The following is an 18,279-nucleotide window of genomic DNA, read 5'->3' as shown; positions in this document are numbered from 1 at the left end:
TAGTTTTTTTTTTAATGGCTTTCGACTAAGTATAGTAAACTAAACCTAAATTTATGACACTCGCCTGTGCATAAATAACATGCATTCATTTAAATAATTACATTTAAGGCATTGTCTCACGTAATCCTTTTTTTCCCAGTACACTGTGGTTATTTTAGTACATCTGCTCTCTGCAGAAATGCCTTTGTGCCTACTACAAAATGTTCAGTAAACCGGATTACCTGTGAAAATACAAAAAAAAAAAATCAATTGGTGTGTGTGTCTTTTTGCACCTCCACATTGCACTCGTTTTCAACAAGATTGATTAGAATTTAATTGCAATAGCTCACACTAAATAAAGTTGGGCGTTATTTCCTCGGAAATATGCCTTGCTCTTTTTTTTTTTTTTTTGCGTTTTATTCATTGACATTTTGACTTCAGTTGTGTTGTTGACGGAGCAGGTGGCCCGTGACGTCAGATGGGGTCGCAGTATGCCCAAAAGTAACACTCACCTCCCCGCTGAGGGAGTCACGAGGATGATGATGATGATGATGATGAAGATGATGAAGAGGAGGTGGTGGTGGTGGTTAAGTGTGTATGTGTTCTCGTCCCAAATTGCGTGGCGTGGATACATCTTGCAGTGTGTGTGTGTGTGTGTGTGTGTGTGTGTGTGTTTGAATGGAAACGCGAGGAAAACACACACACACACACACACACACACAGCTTCTTGGCCTTTTTCGCCCCCCCCCAGCACCAGCACCACCCCCACCCCCCCTCTTCTTCCCGCATTGCGCGTCATTCAAACGGGACTGCAAGCTTCCCCCTCTGGGTTGCACAAGTAAGCCGAATAACAGCGGCGCTGGCCGGAGACACTCCCGAGTGCCCAGCGGAGGAATATTCGTGCTTATTTACTCGTCGAGCAGCTTGTGGTCGCTTTTCGTCATGCTCAGCTCGGACTGTCACACTTGAAGCGTTTGGCCATTCAAAAAAAAGAAAAGAAAAAAAAAAGGACTTCCTCTTCACCTACCTGTCGTTTTTTTTTCTTCCTGCGACTAACTTCACGTCGAGGGAAATCTACCTGAGGCTTTTTTATGGTAAGTTGCAACACTTTTTTATTTTGAACGTGCACTTTCAATTAGGAAGTGGACCGAACTCGCGTTGGACTTGCGTTGTGAGTTTGTTTACCTGAAGGCACGCCACTTTGGTTGATTGTTGCAGACGTGCAAAAAAACAAACAAACAAACAAAATGGTTGAAAAGTTAAGACCGCTCAGTCAATTCAAATCCGCCGTCTGTTCAAGTCTCACTTTTGTCGCGCTGACGTATTTTTCGATGGCATCGTTTTGCACTTTATTATTATTATTATTTTTTAGACATTGTCATTATTATTGTTCTCGTTATCCCACGCTGCCTTTAATGACGTGAACTAAATCCCCATAAAGCCATAGGAAATAAAAAAAAAAAGAACAAATATTTGGATTGAATAATGGTGTGCCAAATAGAGACTAAAATATATTTTTAGTTCTCCCAAAAAAAATCCAATTGGTGTAATTTAAACAGAACTGTTTGTTGTATTTAAACATGCGCGGTGCTCAAGATGAATGAAGACTAAGCATCAAAAGGCACAAATGTCATCAGGAAATGATTCTTGTCAATAAGAATTTACATGAGTGTGTCCTCATTTTTGCAACATTACTTGTGAGAAAAATGACAATTTTGTGTGCGTGTGTGTGGACTGACAAATCTCATTTTGCAATCAACGGATCAATTGGAGGCAATATTGAGTTGTACGGCGTTCGAAAGAAAATATTCATCCTGACAGGGAACTCGAATGTTTTTGGGGAACGCTTCCTAATTTTGCACATGAAGCCGACGCCAACGGAAAAACTGAAAGAATTGAATAGAATCAAGTCCGCTCTGTCTGATTAAATACCAAACACGGATGCACCGGTGTGACATCAACACATGATCCCTTTGTGTCGATATTATCGCATCGACTGTATCGATACCGTCCCAGCTCTAGCAAATCCCTCCCGACATCCATATTTTTCTCGGATGAGATGATTTCGCCGGGAGATTAGCCGCAGCCGCCGTCCGTCCTCGTCGCGGGAGCCGCAGGGTGCGCAGGTGTTCCCTCGCCGGGTTTATGCAGGTGTGCGGTGCGGCGTTCCCGCCTCACTCAGCAGCTCCGGCGCTTCAAAGGCGCAAGCGGCAATAAACGGCCCTCGTGAAATATGTCGGCGACGGTGCACAATCGGCCTCTTTGTCGGAATGGGCCCTGTAATCATTTCTTAAAGCTGGTTGAAAACACGGCCCTTGTTTATTATGCTTTGGTGTGCCATTAAGAAAGCTCACTCCATTTATATATATATATATATATATGATATAAAAAAAAAAAAGACTTGCCATTAGTCTGCTAAGCGTTGTCGGGAGCACTTATTAAAGCCACTCTCAATGCTTGGCATCCATTTTTTTTTTTTTTTTGATTGCTGCATTCATCATGGGGCGGTCGTGCTCTACATTATGCTAATAGGAAAATGAATGTCCTCCACTGGAATCATGTGTGTAACCCGTCATACGTTTCAATCATTCATCAAACCCAAGGCTTCGGTTTTCAGCTTTGAGGGTGCAGCCGGATGCGTGCATGCGCGCGCGCGCGCTTTCATTTTCTTTTATTTGCTTTTATATCTTCAAACGCGGATGGCTTGCGAAGCGAGCGGAGGTCGCAAGCGATCTGCAATTTATTTGTCATTCCTGGAAACTTGGCGCGCGGAAGCTGAGACGGACGATGGAGGGAGGCCAGATTCAACGCTAAAAAAGAAGGAACGCGGCCCAAAAATCACAGTTTGACGCTCAGTTTTGCATTGACGGACCCTTCCTTTGCAGAAGGGTGAGGATTGCAACATAATCTTTTAAAACAAAATGTATTAAAAAAAAAAAAGCCTCTATTGGCCATCCTAATAGAAAATATCCAAATGAGGCCTTTTTGGTAACCGCTCCTCTGCGGTTTTTACAATAACATCATATGCTGCCTCGTCCATTTTCCGTACGTTCCCCATCCCTGATCTGAGCACATCTGTCATGTGCACATTAGCGGTAAAATCGACCAAAAAAATACATAAAATAAAATAAATAAAGCCAATCTCGACCTTGTTGCTAAGCCCGCAAGGCAATTAAACGAAACAAATCTTCAGGTTTTATCCCTTTTAACTTCCCAGCAATGTTTCCATGACAACCTCCGTGCATGTTAAGGCAACCAGAAGTGATCACATTGAGCCTCCCCGTCCCCACCCCCCAACCCTTCCGCCCCCCCCCCCGCCCCCCACCACCCCAAAGTAAGAATGGAATTTGTGTTGACAGTTTTGGCCTTTAATGGCACTTTTGCGCCACACAAAAGTATTTGTTTACCGCGATCATCCCCTGCACGCTGTCAGCTTCGCAACGCTTTAGCTCCCGAGATAAAAGAGTGTTTTACACGCTTAAGAGGCCCCCCGCCCCTTTTTGCACCATAATTACCCACACCACTGTAATGATGTTTTGTGTGCCCAGTTGCTAAGGGTCTTGAGACAGCTCAGACTTGATTTTTTATTTTTAAATTTTTTTTTTTAAATTTGTGCTCCGGGTCAATGAAGAGACCCGGACGAGACCCGTGCTGGTTTAGGTGATCGGGGTTAGGAGGGATTAGAAAGGAGCCGTTGGACGATTTTTGACGACGTCGCGCGGGTTGTTTGAACTCGCGCTAACGCGTCGGAAGTGTCGCTTTTGGCAAACGTCTGACTTTGGAGAAAGAACGTGCGTTTGGACGTCTGTCCTTTGTCATACTCCTCCAGGTGGGTGTGGAATAAAAGTTCAAATATAAGCCACACGGCCACGCACGCGTCGCTCGGTCTGCCTCAAAGTGCGCACGGGGCGGCCGGAATGTCGTCACTGTGGACGTGGACTATGGAACAAAAAAAAAATAATAATAATAATCATCACCCGTAGCTTCATTGAACAATCACTTGTTTACATGCTCCGGCCGTGGTCTGATGAATGCGGTTGGGAAAAACAAAAACAAAAAACAAAAGTCAGCGTTGGTTTTGGGGTGTTTGTTCCAAACGAAAGAGGTCACTCGCGGCAAAAGGCAAGGTCAATCCCCGAGCTCCTAACCGCATGTGACGGCCAGCCCGTCACTCGTCGTCGGCGCCGGAGGGCGCGAACGGTTGCGCCGATTGCACTCGTGACTTCGCCTCATCCGTTTTGATGTCGGCAAGAGCGGAAGTTGAGAGATTTGACCAGCGCCAAACTGTATGACGGGCCTTCTTATTTCAGCTACTCCGCCCGATAACTCTCATTTCCGACGAGTTGTCAACCGACGGCGTTGACTGGTTGCCTTTTTCACTTCGGACCCAAAAGGAAAGTATGTTGTGAGAGGAGCAAATCAAGCCAGTGCGGTAGAGGGTGTACGGGGATGGGGGGGTGGTTGTGACGGTAACGCTTTTTGACAGGCACATTAGGCCGCAGAAAGAGCATCCAGCTCGGGGCAGAGGGCATATGGCGCTGCCTTCTGCCGGCGTCGCTCCAGACCAACCTAGAACACTGGCGCGGGGGTCACGACTGTCTCAGGTTTGTTCCTTCTGTCTCACTCGGGCGAATAAAACGGGACGGCGAGAACGGAGGCCGGGGGATGGGCGGCCGGGGCCATGATCAAGCTATTTGTCGGGTCCCGAGTGCCGGACGGTGTCTTCGGCGAGAGGACAAAAGGGATGTTAGCTGCCCTGCCTCTTGGCCAAGATTTCTGCCGACATGAAGTGAGGTTGGTGGGGGGGTGGGGGGGGGGGGCATTTGACATTATCGCATTTGAAGCTGGCGTTCGCCGCCGTAGCCGTAGCGGAGGGATTTGATCTTCTTTCACCATCTGAAGGGATCTTGCCGCTTTTCGGGACGACGGGCTCTAATCCTACTCTAAACAATGGCCGTGTTTCCACCGCAGCGGCTTTGGCTTGGTCCATGCGAGGGGTGGGCGGGGGGGGGGGGGGGAGTATAAAGTTTAAGATGACGCATGGCTCTGGTCTGAAGGCGACGTATCGGTGGGAGGGTAATTACAGGCTTCGAGTGGATCACGGTTTTTTTTTTTTTTTTTGCAAATGGAGCGGTTGCTTTCAAACAATGTTCCATTTCCATGATATGCGATGAGTCTCTTCGCCTTCCGCTGAGCAGCGCGGCAGATGGAGCCGTCTTGAGTGCCCATCAGAGCCCTAAAGACCGCCAAGCAGCTGTTGGTGCACTCTGCAACTTTCTTTTTTTTTGTTGTTTTTTTTGGGTTTGTTTTTTTTCTCTGTGGCGCCGTGTCAAACCTGTTCCAACACCTGTTTCTGCAGACGCAAATCTGTTGTTTTGTCATTTCATTAAACAAGGCGCCACGGCGAGGGTCCCTCGTGGTTGCGAACGCGACTGGCACCGAGCCCGGTTGGCATGCCGCACAAGGAGAAGCCTGAGGCAGGGGTGAGGAGGAGTGGAAGGAAACGGGGCGTGTGGGGGGGAGGGGGGGGCGGGGGGCGGGGGGGGGGTGACTCAGCCAGGAGATGCCCTCGTGGTTCAATCTGGCCGGCTTCCTAAAATGTGGCTAATTATGAGCACTCTTACGTGATTAACATCTTCTGTCTTTGAGTGGACGTTAAAGGAAGTCCGCCCCCCCCCCCCCCCCGCCTCCCAAAAAAAAAGTGGTACACGCGTGTCTGGCACACGACTTGCTCCCTCCTCCGCCTCCCGCTCCCATCCGCATCCCTTCATCATCTGGCGCCCTACCGCAGCGCTCGCCTCGTCACCGCATGCGCCAGCGCCGGGGCCTTGCTTTTGCTCCGGGGCTAATTCGTTCGCTGGTAAACGCCGCGCTTGGCGGCGGGGGCCCCGTGCACGCAAAGCTGGATGTTGTCAGCGGTTACCACGACGATAATGATGATGATGATGATGGCAGCGATGATGAAGATGAGGCGGAGGGAGGGCGGAGCCGACTCTCCGCGCGGGTTCCCTCCTTCGAAATCTGGAGATTGCCGCTTGTAATCCATCCTGTGCGCCGAATACGACAAATACGGTATGAAACCAAAGGTTCCCGCAAGAGTTTGTGGAGCACTACGGGGGGGGGGGGGGGGGGGGGGGGGGATAGGGCCTCTGAGAAATCTCCTTGACGCGTGGCACCCACCGGCCACAACATTAGGTACACCTTCGAGAGCCAATACGCGATAATTCAGAACCACCGGTAGGCTCCGCCCTCCCCTCCAACCTTCCCGCCATGGCTTGGTGATTTGTACCCCCGCACCCCGCTTCCCGCCCAGACACGGGCATTAAAGCCCCGGCCCCACAAGCCCCCTCTGATTCGGGGAGAGTTCATTAGAGATGGGCCTTTGATGGGCGGCCTTTTCATGTGACTACCGGTTCCTCAAATACCTTGATGTCGAAGCTTAAGAAGCCATTGTGCAGTAAGCCCCCCTTATTTAGATCTGCATACTAAATCAAGGGGGAGTAAATAACCAGCCAGCAGATGGAAGCAAGGAGATAAGGCGCCCGAGCGAACAATCGCGTTTGTATTTTGTTATGATGTTGACAGCGGCTAAAATTCGCTAATCTGGAGCGGCTGCTCTGCATTTCAAAGAAATCTCATTTAGGAGCGCCGAGGATAAAGCCCCCCCCGCCCCCCTTACCCCATCATTGTGTCCGTTTTTATTGCATTCTTTACTAATTTATCCGGCCGCAGATTTAACGCGCGGCGCTCGGAGCCGGCGCGGGCACGTCGAGGCGCGGGGGTCTTAAGCACTGTGAAAAGCGGGCCGTGTCTAGACCGTGAGTCGAGGGTAATTACACGTCTGACCGTGAATAGAATCAGATTCCCAGACTCGTCTTTCTTTGAGTCGGCCCTGAATCGCTCGACGAGCGCCGATAAGACGCCCCGTTTGGTCCCCCGCCGAAATATCGCGTCCGACTGGAAATCGGGCTTCTCTCCCCGGCGTCGTATTTACTTTCCCGATAAACTTATTGTGTACCGTAATCTCACTTGTTAGCATAATGTCCTCTTTCACGGGCGGACCCTCCTTTTCTCTGTAGCCCGGAGGTATTTACGGCCCCCGCGCTTCAAGAGTTGATCTTCCCTCAAGTGTGCCGGTACTTCATGTAAATATCAGCCTATAGCGTGATTAGGCCTTTGCGAATCCTTTCATGGACTTTGGTGTTTATAAGTGGATAGAATTTACTAGTGGATTTATATTTGGGGTATCCAGACATGCGCGGTATTTGGAGGTCAAGCAGACTTAATCATCTCCAATGCATTTTTGGGGGGTGGGGGGGCGCAAATATCATACGAAGCGACGTAGCCGCATTAGAGTCAACATAGTCGGTAGCGCGTGCCAGCTTTTGCCATCCGAGTGCACAAATTGATTCCTTGTCAAGCTTTTAACTGCGGGATGCAAAGCATTCATGAGGGCATTTGATTGTCAACGTAAAAAAAAATAAAAAATAAAATAACGTTTTCTTTTTTTTTTCCTCGCGTGCACGTCACCCCCCCCCCCCCCTCCCACTCCCCCATCACGAGGCCGCAATCTGTGCAGCATTTTCCCGCAAAGTCAAAACAGTGAGAATTTATAGCAGTTGGCATGTTTTGTTTTCAGCTGTGCTCCTTGAGCTTGGGGCTTTTTTTTTCTTCTTCTTTTTCTTCTCTCCCCCCCCCCCCCCCCTTTTTTCGGGTACAGTTCACAGAGCACATTCCTCAGCGGTTGCCGGTTGCCTCTCGGGGTCATTGGAATCCTGAGAGAGAATCTCCGAGAGGAACATCCGGGGCCGTTCTTTGCCCCCTCGTGCCACCTCTGGCGCGCTTCCTTCAGATAAATTCAAGTCCTCGCTGAATGCATTTTCTTTATTTTTTCTTTTCATCCCCAATCGATGCCGTGTCGTTGACACTGACTGTACAGTTGAAGTCTTCTGAATGGAAACGAACGAGGAGTCAACGGCCTGTCAGGGACTCACCGTGATTTATTTGGTGTTGAGATTGTGTCCCTTCAGGCGTCCAGAGACCAATGTGTGTGTGTGTGTGTGTGTGTGCGCGCGCGCGTGTGTGTGTGTGTGTGTGAGACACAATAAGCACACACATTCTCCCGTTTCACAGCCAAAATCCAGGTGCACTTTGTTGTTCCACAATTTATTGCCTTCACCCACAAGCCGTAGGAAAGAAAGAAAATAGTTCGCCAAGCCCCAGTCGAGCCTGCACATGCCAACACCCCCCCCCCCCCCCCACACACACACACACACACCCGCCCCCGCAAGCTCCAACCTTTTGCAAGCGTTAAGAATAAAAGATGTCCTTCTATGCTACAAGCGCACGGTCTAATGATGGCCGCCGTCGTGGCGCCGCCACCCGCCCCCACCCCCTCTGTGACGGACGGACTCGTTCTATCCCTTCGGCGTGAGGATCGTTTCACGTCCGGCCAGCGTTCACCTGAATTTCAAAGTTTGGAACGTCCACTTCTGGTGCAGTTGTGTCAGTCCCGCGGAGTGATTGCGGTGGCTGGCGGAGGTCAAGAGGAGCCCATTATGACTCGCTCTCAAATGTAGCAAATCTTGTCCACCTTGATGGAATCAGCCCTCCGGTTGTGCCTCTTTCACACCCCACGGCTTTTCAATCTACTCTTGCTCAGAAGTTATGATAGGCGCGGGGGGGGGGGGGGGGCGCGCTTTGCTGTCTTTGTATTTATTTTGTTGACGTCCCGATTGAGATTTGTAGCGGGAACAGGCTCGTATGAGCTCGAAGGGATAGGAGAATAAATCAGACGCGCAGGACCGATTCTGTCGCGTTAGCCGCGCCGCCGTTTTGCTAACGTCTGTTTTGCCCTTTTGTGTTTTTAGGCTGAAATATGCTGACTCTGCGCCCATAGAAGCAACGCCAAGAGACGCGCGCTGCAAAGTCCAAAGCGGTAAGTGAAAGACTTTTGACTTTATGTCGCGTGCCGGCGCGGGTTTTTGGGGCGCGTACGATACAATGAGCCCCCCCCCCCCCCCTCCCCCAGATGCTCAACCAGATTTGAAAACCAGTTTTGCTCATCTCCCAAAATGCACGCTTACTTTCCCGGCTGGCAGATTTTCCTCATTGCAAAAAAAAATAAAAATAATAATAATAATAAAATAAGCCCAATTGCTTGATCTCCAGCAATTAAGTGCAACCGCGGTTGCGAGTGAGCAGCCCTCCGCTCACATTTCCCGTCTGAAATTGATTTCTTGTCATAGATCAGAGAGCTCTTGTCATTTCGTTGCCAATCCTCAAACGCTTTCTAAGCGTCAGACCTCTCGGTGGCCGAACCTCGGCGGATCTTTACCCCCCCCCCCCCCCCGGGCCCCTCAGACCCGTCGAGGGAGAAATCAAAAGGACTGTGATGATTCCCCCGTTGGCAGCCGTCATTGTCTCGCTGATTTGGGATTGGTGCGGAGGTGAAATTTGAAGGGTAGCGCGTGGGGGGAGGATGGAGATCAAGCAAAGCAACCCCCCCCCCTTTTTTTTTATCTTTATCCACCATTAACCCCGCTGCCCCAGTGTGTGGCTCAGATCAGGACCACTGGTCAATCCCCCATTCACCGCCACATGGAATATTTTAAAGTTAAGCTCCCTCGCTTCACAAAAAAAAAAAAAAACTCTTACTCATCAAAGGTTGGCTCTCGCGTCTTTCCTTGGGATCTCCTGCCGCCTCATCTCGATGGTCCACGTTTTTTTTTTTGTCTGCAGACTTTGAGCAGAGAACTTCTGGAAGTTGCGCAACTTTCCCTTGTGGGGATTTAATCAGGTTTCGGCGTCGGGGTCGCGCGAGCAAATTGGAGCGAGAGTTGACGGGCCCGTGACGGCCTCGTCGCGAGCTGATCCGTAAGATTGAGGCCTGTCCTGTTTTTAAATGGGCCACATTATTTTCGTGTGGGGGGTGGGGGGGGGATGCCTTTCGCCAACGGTGCAGTAAAACCAGATGTCAGCCATCAAACCGCTGTTTTCGAGAGTAATAGAAATTGATTGCAGATTTCCGACCACTCCACGTGAACATCTGTTTTTTTTGGGGGGGGGGGGTCGACATAGTCAACATAGCGTCTTACTGTACAGTATTTCCCTTGTTCGAAGTCTGCCACGGGTCGTTTGAATGAAGAGCACCGAATAATATCCTCAACCAAGCGCCGGGTCTCCACTTTCACGTGTTATTCTTTCCACACAACTTAATTGGAGACGTTTTGCCCCCCCCCCCCCCCCCACCCCCAGATTATTGTGAAACTCAACCTGAGACAGGCGTGACATTAGAGTGGCCTGACATTGGTTTGAACTCAGCATTTCAGGTGGGAAGAATTATGAGCGGCTCGGGCCCCCGGCCCGCCGATGGCGTCCCGACGAGTCGGTCGCACACAGTCGCGCATTCTTCTCCCAAGGTCTAAATGCTGATTGTCTTGACAGATTGAACTGCTGCGTTATCACCAAAGTGTCACGCCGCCTCATTTCTCAGCCCTGCGCGCGGGCTTTATGTAAGCCCTTCACAGTTCAGTGTTCCAACGGCACGTCGCCGCGACCTCGACTGAAATGTCGACTATTTTTACCTGCTTGATGAGTTCCGGTTCAGACCCCCCCGTCCCTCCCTCCCCCTCCCAATGCATGGACTTGCTTACTGGAAGATCTTCCTTTATTCGCAGTAAGTACTGTACTGTACATTCTTCTCCCGTCGTAATTTTTAAGTGTGATTCAAAGCACGCGCTCGCAGCCGCTGCAGAAGGTTTTTTTTTTTTTTTTTTTTTTTTTTTACTCCGTAGGCAAGAGAGCCTAAATCCTTTGTTCGTAATGATCACGGCATCGCAGCTTGAGAAGGGATAAGCGCAAGCACAGACTGTGCAATTACTTCCTGCTCAGAAACAGAATGGCCATCGGTGTGTGTGCGTGCGTGTGTGTGTGTGTGTGTGTGTGCATGTGTGTGTGTGTGTAAACACATAGCACGCTTGATCCGGGTCATGGAGCTGACAGACAGTGGAATGTGAATGTGTGTATGTTGACAAACTCCACTGCACTCTGAATGGGGTTTGTGATTACTCCTCATCATGCTAGCTGCTCGGGCCCTGTCCATGCAAAGACCCCCCCCCCCCCCCCCCCTCGCCTGCTCCCATCATTCTCACTTCTCCCTTACCTCTCTCTCCCCATTTCTCCATCTCTCACTGTAGTGCCTCTTGGGCAATCATGTGGTCACACTACCTGACTCCTTGCTACTCAAGAGTGCAGTTGACAAAAACAGCCCCAGGCCCGTCATGTGGAAAAGATTCAGTCGGCACACTGCATATATTCCAACCCCCCCCCCCCCCCCCCCCCCCCCCGCCGCCTTCCTCCCCCGGCCCACCCCCTCGCAGCTCCTCACTTTCTCCCCGTGTAACCGATGCACGCGGGTGTTCCCTCCCGCCGCTCACCCGTGAAGCCGACTCGCAGGCCACGGTGCGCCAAGCTGGCCCCGAAATCCTCCAGCAAGGCAAACCAAATCTGCCCCACGCGTTCTTGGTTTTGTCAGTCCAGTCCGGCTACTCGCTGTCATGTAACCCAAAGGCATGGTGGTCAGTGAGAGCGCTTCGCTTGTCAGTCAACTCGGTAGTCCCGCGCTGCCCATTCGCTCGCCCGTGTTTGTCGGGCGAAACATGCTCGGTGCTCCTCGGGGCGGAACCGCCCACCCCCGTACTCCCTTTCCATTCACTTTTATTTCATGTTGTCTTTAACCCAGAAATGTGCTTTTACAGTTTGGGCGTCGTGCGCCAACCCCCTTAGGTAGGATGCATACTGCTGCTTAACCCAATCAGCTGGTTTTACACGCATCGCGCAAGGCGGCGGCGACGGCGGCAGCTCCGACCAAGGCTGCAGCGAGAGCCAAAACTGTCATAAGGCAGGAGAATTCACTTTCCTGGAAAACAACAACAAAAACACAATTATCTGAACAAAAGAAACTTAGAAGCAACCATCTCACACGCATTCAGTCGCAGTCACAGATACATGACTTCAGAACAAGTGTGGCCAACCGCAGCCCCCCCCCTCCGCCCACCCCCCAATTGTAAGCATATCCAAGTCCTTTTTTTGTTGTTGTTCGGTATCGTGCACACCGTACATTTTACAAGTAGCAAACATGAAATGACTTTGATAAAAAAATGCAGATGTGTATTGCAAAAACATGATTGCCACAGTTGAATCCCTGTTCTGTATATACAAAATAAAACACAGTCAAAAGAAAAACGGAGGAAAATTTAAAAAAAACAACACCATCTGGCCCCCATTTTTGCCCCTGAAGCAGAGTCGCCTCTGTTTGCATTATTTTCGAGTCTTCTCTCCATCTGCGTGCTCGTATCTTGCGCTGCTGCTGCTGCCAACTCTTTGTTACGACTTCTGTTTAAAGCGACGCCGCCGAGGCGGCGGCCGCGTTCGTCTCATCTCCCCACCTGAGCGAGCGCGCGCACAAACGGGGGGCTTCTCAACGGCGGATTGAAACCCGCGTCGCCGAGTTGCTTAATGCTCGGCGAAGCGTTATGTCGTAGATGAGGTCAATAAACGGGGCTAACGGTCGGAGGAATCCCCCGTACGGCGCACGCCCCCCTTTTCACGTTCACGTATGAAATCGATGGGAGCGAGCCCACCGTGATAGCTCTGGAATTTCACGACTTGAAATGTTTTTTTTTTTTTTTTTTTTTGAGCATCTCTCTGGAAAAGTCACACCGGCATTCAAGTGGCCCCCCCGAGGACGAGGCATGCCAAGGCGACGCTGTTTACTTTGGAGTTGGCCCTTTGCGCTAAAAGCCGCAAGTGTCTGCTAAAGTCTCCTCGCGGGTCTTTCTTTCTTCCAGCCTGCCATTCAGCAAGTCCTTTTGAAAAACCTTTTAATTGCGACCATTTTGGGTGCGGAAAGACTTATTGGGCGGCGTATCGGTTCAATTCAAGAGCGTCCGGCTTTGCGAGGGCGGCCTCGGCGGAATGATCCTTTTGGTGGCGCTTGGTGCCGAGTCGTAGATCCAAAGAAACGGTCGCTGATATTTTTCACCTGGCATTATGTAAAAGCGCCGCTTGGACCGGTGCAGTTAAGTGCTTCGGGTGACATGGTAATACCTTTTGCTTTGTAAGCGCTGATAAATACTCAAGTCCTTCTTTCCCCACTCGGCTGCTTCCCAATGTGTTTGGACAGCCTTTTTTTTTGGATTGTCAAAAGGGGTCATTCAAAACTCCCCTCTGCCTTTTGTCCCATATTTTTTGCGGCGGTGATAGTTTTTTTTTTTTTCTTTCTCCCATCCATTTATTTGGTGAATAGTGTGCGGGTGAAAAAGAAGAAGAGAGTGTTTTACATTATGGAAATGATGACATGGGTTTTCATCTCACGCGTATTCACCCTGGCAGACGTTGGACCTTTGTGATACTTTGTTCCCCGTCCCCTCAATGGACTGCCTGCTTGAATCATCTCTTTTTTTTTTTTTTTTTTTGAACGGAATGATGGTGTTTACCATCATTCATTGAAAAGGACCCCCCCAAAAAACCCCACCTAATTTGTATCCCTTGTCTGTCTCAAAACACACTGAGTAGCAAAACCCTCACGGGATTTTTCCGATAATTCCAAGATACTCCCCCCCAAAAACGCACTTGTATGGATGCGGAAGACACGTCATTTACTTGGCTCGGAGAAATCATCGTTACGTACTAAATGTGACTTTTTTTTTTTTTTTTTTTTAAATCGCCAAACACTTGTACAAAAAAATCCCCCTGGCTTTTGGATCATTGTTTTGCACAAAAAATGGATTCGTGTTTTGGATGTTCAACACACCTTTAGTCAACGAGACAGAAGTCCCGCCCCCTTTTCCATGTATTTACGGATGAGATGTTTTCATCGCGTCAGCAGATGCAAATATGTGCCAAAGAGATTTGTAGCAGAAAAGGACAAAAAATAAATAAATAAATATAGCACGGAAGCCAAGATGTTTGTCTTGCTGCCCCCCCCCCTCCCCACCACCCCCACCGAATTGTTTTCCCTTCAAAGTCTTGACAGCATTCGGGATGAGTGCCATAGCTGCTAACAATCATTAGTATGTTTTCACCATTGTGTCATGAGCTGTTTTCCACCATCAATGCACCCCCCCCCCCCCACCCCCCAACTCCTCGCACCTCCCGCACGTCTCCTGTTTTCGTCGGCGAGCGAGAAATGAAAAACAAACGCGGCGACCCCCGGTGAACCTTCCTGACGCACAGTCAGTTAAATGGTTTGTCGGACGTTTAATTAGCGAGCGGCGTTATCGTGATTCATCTCATCATGAGACGTCTGATATTAAGTGAATTGGCTCCCCTGGGCCGCCGTATTTCACAGATCAATAGATTTGAGATGAAGCTTGAAGGTGGCGGCGGGCCGGGTGGCCACTTGCGACACTCGGGCGCCCCCCCCCCCCCTCCCCTCCCCCCCGATTTGAAACACACCATTCAATATGGGCGTAAATATCCGGATGCCACTTTTTTTCCAAATGGATTGACGGCTTTATTTGGATGGTGAAAGGACATGAAACAATAGGCAGGGTGAGGGCACCGCGGCAAAGTGCCTGCGTTGGCACTTCGGGACACTTTGTTGCTCTGGGGGAAGGGGGGGGGGGCATTTTTTGAAGGCATTCCGGAGATTGCCAATGCAGCGCGGACACCTCGGAGGCCCGCGAGCCGGCCGCTTGATATTGCCCCTCACCCCAACGTGAATATGGTTGAGTGGCGATCGGGGACTTGCTGCGCCACCGAGTCGCTATTCACCGCAGCCGGGGCGCTGCTCGCCCCCAGTTAATTGTCCATTATCTGCCATTATCTGAGCTCTCTCCCCCGGCCGGCTCCCGCCTTTCATTCCGTCCGACTCTTGACTCTCTCCATCAGCACCGTCTCATTCACTGCAGGTGGCATCCAACGCTGTCGTTAGGCACCGGCCGCCGGAGTTCACATCATAATGTTTGCCTTTGTTCATTCGCTTCTTGACCATCGTGTGCCATCGAGTTTAAAAAAAAAAGTGATGGATTTGCCAAAAGAGATCCACCCGTCTTAGTTTATAAATTTAGCGGTTTTCGGAGGAATGCTCGCAAATTTCACTTTTTGCCTCACCGGGGCAGCGGGGCGCGTTTTATGGTCGGAGATATTGGAGGTTTTGAGTCCAAAAGATTTTGGCTATCCTGAGTGTAAATTAAGTTGGGATGGATGTCTTAATAAGACCTCCCGAAAGCCTAGCAGGAAGTCTTGGTCCGGTTGGCCGTGCCGGCCGCGAAGGCAATGCATCGCGGCGAAAACCCCCCCCCCCCCCACCAGGGCGGGTATTACAGCGTTAAGCCCATCATAAATAAAAGCCGCGGCGCTCATAATTGAGGCTCCGGCGTGGAGAACCTCGGCTGGAGATGATGGAAATGGAAATCTGTGTACTGGTAAATAGATAATCACACAAAGGTAATTGAGGTTTTCAAACCCCAATCTCCACTGCCAGCGTGAGCTCGTTTGCATGTTAATCACGCCGCTGATTTGCCTTCATCACAGGCCAGTCGGCGCGCCGGCGCGCGCGCGCTTCCATAACCAGCTTTTAATTGCATTTAAAATGTCACAGAGGTGGAACACATGTAATTTAGCCAGGACTGTGTCCAAATTAATGGATGCGGCGCAGGCGCAGGCGCTCCGCCGGACGCCGCCGCCGTCGTCGTTCGAGATCATCAAGCTGCCATTCGGAGCATCTCAAGGCAGTCGCGCGTTTCCAAACTCCCGTCATCATTTATTTCCTTTGATTACCAGGTGTTCCTTGGCTAATAACGACGCAAACGATAAGCCCCCCCCAACGCGACGAGGTGCACCTCCAGAGAAGGGAAACCTGCAAAACAGGCCTACTTAATTTTTCATCGAGGTGGACCACGAGGAGCAATAAACCGAGATCCCTCTTCCCCTTTTTTCCAGATGCCTTCTGCATCGCTGTATCTTACCAAAAGACCTTTCTCGGAGAGGGGGGAGAAAAAAAAAAGTTCTGCCGAGACGTACATGAAAGGAAGGAACTGTTGAAATGTTAATTTTACCATCTGCTGTCGAGGCCTGCTACCTAGTGCGTGCCCCCCCCCCCCCCCCCCCCCCGCAGTCCCCCCATGCCTGCTTTAATCCTTCAGTAGTTGTGTTGTGTTTCGTCAACGTGCTGCTTTTTGGGCCGTTTGAAGTCGCCGGCGAGCGCGGCTGCAAAATGCAAGGCCACGTGGCACGTTGCCCCCCATGTGCATCTCCATTTTTCCGGTGTCCGCTTGGGCTGTGCACTTCATCGGAATTGATTTTGGCTTCTCTCCACCATAAAAACAATATCATCGGAAAAAGTGCGCAAGTTGCCGGAAAGCAAAACGAATGTGAATACGACTTGTGCTAATGCTAAAGCGGCTGTAAAATCCCATTGACATGCTAACGGGGAATTGGTAGCGAGCTCCGGGAGTAATTCGGAGGGTTTGAAAATCGATTCTGCGACTGCAAGAGGCTTTCATTTTGCGACAAAGAGAAGAGAGAGTTCAAGGATGGAGTGCTAAAAGTGCAGCGATAAATGGGTATGAAGACGGCAGCTGAATAAATACCTTTTGATACCGATGACCGATCATTTCCGTTCGTGATTTCAATATCGGTCAAAAGTAATGGCGACGGGTCATTTGTCCATCCTCGCCACGGCCAAGTGTCCACCTCTCCTTGGGGGGTGGGGGGGGGGGCTTTTTTGTCCGCTACGGATCGTAATCGGTGGTTTACAAGCCGCCGCCCCCGCTTTCCCGCCCCTTCGGTTTTCCCGTCAGCGCCATAAAGCCCGACGAAAATCCCAGAATATGCCTGGGCGAATTTGTGTTTTTCCATCTCGCCGCTGACGCTTTTAAAAGGTGAGAGAGCCCGGCGCCAAGTTTGAAGACGTTGCCAAATGGACGGATTCCATTGTGCGATTGGATCGTTTGGCAATTAGGGTGAGACATCCTGTGTGCGGAGTTGCTTAGCATTTTCCTTGGCCCGCAGCAGATTGTTTAGTCTGCTCTCATTGTGAGCCGTTTCTGAGCCGCAGTTGACGGTTGTTTGCAGAGCGCCGGGGGGAAAATGTGAGAGGGGCCGGTGCCTTTTCTCTATTTATTTATTTTCTCCCCCCGCCGTCCTTGGAGCTGGAATCTGATTTGTGTTCATGTTCCTCTCTTCTCGATGAACGTTTTTAAAGTGCGGCTGCTGAAATCTAGACTCTGTATGACCTCACCGCGCCGCCTGTGTTTCATTAATGACCGGCCCTGTGGTTTCGGGGGGGGGGAAGGAATATTTTTCATATGACACCGCCTTGCATTAGTGTGGCGCGGCAGCTGCGCAACCACAAAATCATCCAATTTTGTGGCTTGGGAAGGTGTGAAAAGTTCAGCTCCCTTTAGCGAGCCTTGCGTTTATCATGGCGAAACCCCGCGACGCTCACGTGAGCGCGCAAATCGGAGTGGAGGAAAGGAACGAGCAAAGAAAAATAAAAAATAAAAAATCGGCTGCCCATAAAACATTTGTCTTTCCTTTTTCCTTTGATTTCAAACGCTGAAACTGCGAAAGCTTTTCACGGGAAGCCGCTGTAAATAAAGCGAAGCGTTTCCGACAGCCCCGTTTTCACGTGAGCGTTCATTTCCAGCATACTTTGACACCGTTTCGGACTCGGGGCGGCAGGCGCGCGAAAAAAGCCTCGGTGAAGATGTTTGTCGAAGCCGACGCGCATCTGGCGTCAAGAGGTAGTAGCCCGACTCCAGATTGATTGATTCCCCAGCCTTTTGTTGGGAGCGCCTCCCGTGAGCTGCGCATTGGTCGGGGGTACATACGCGCAACCCCCCCTCCCCTCATCTGTCAGCCAGACACGAGACTACCAGAAGTCTGTTCGGTACCTCGCCGGGTATTAAATATCCCAAAAGGAAACTTCAGATTTGTCCCAAAACAAAGAGGCCTTGTGCCACCGCTGTTCTCCCCTCCGCCAACTCCGTTCGCTTCCAAAGCATCCCGGCACCCGTGTTCATAATTCACTGGGCAAAACAAATACGTCCGATGACTTCCAAAGGCCTCATTCCTCGCATTTCAAAGTACGCCGTCGGCGACTCACCGGCGAAAGGAGATTAGCTCTAGCGCTCGCGCTTTTTCTTGCTTTCTGTCTGGCGGGCGGCGAACGGGTACTTTTAAGTCGCCGGAAAACATCCCCTTTTTTTTGCCATCTGTCTTCCTGTATTCACGGCAAACGGGCTTTGATGGGGGCAGAAGCCGGCGTGGGGGCGGTGCGGGGCGGAGGGG

General features: G+C 50.5%; 1 protein-coding gene across 2 annotated transcripts in view; it reads left to right on the top strand.

Moving 5' to 3' along the window:
• Positions 1-814: 814 nt before the first annotated feature.
• Positions 815-18,279, top strand: part of foxp2 (forkhead box P2) — a 75,027-nt gene continuing 57,562 nt past the window's right edge. For both annotated transcript variants that reach the window (XM_086103425.1, XM_086103423.1), the window contains exons 1-2: positions 815-1,073; positions 8,850-8,917. The gene's annotated coding sequence lies outside the window, so the exon portion shown is untranslated. The remainder of the gene's footprint in view (positions 1,074-8,849; positions 8,918-18,279) is intronic.

Source organism: Hippocampus guttulatus, chromosome 22, assembly GCF_054856545.1.
Source record: "Hippocampus guttulatus isolate MCC_2025c chromosome 22, RoL_Hgut_1.0, whole genome shotgun sequence".
Taxonomy (NCBI): Eukaryota; Metazoa; Chordata; class Actinopteri; order Syngnathiformes; family Syngnathidae; genus Hippocampus; species Hippocampus guttulatus.
The sequence above is the reverse complement of the archived record's forward strand: the minus strand, read 5'-3'. Positions and strand labels throughout refer to the sequence as shown.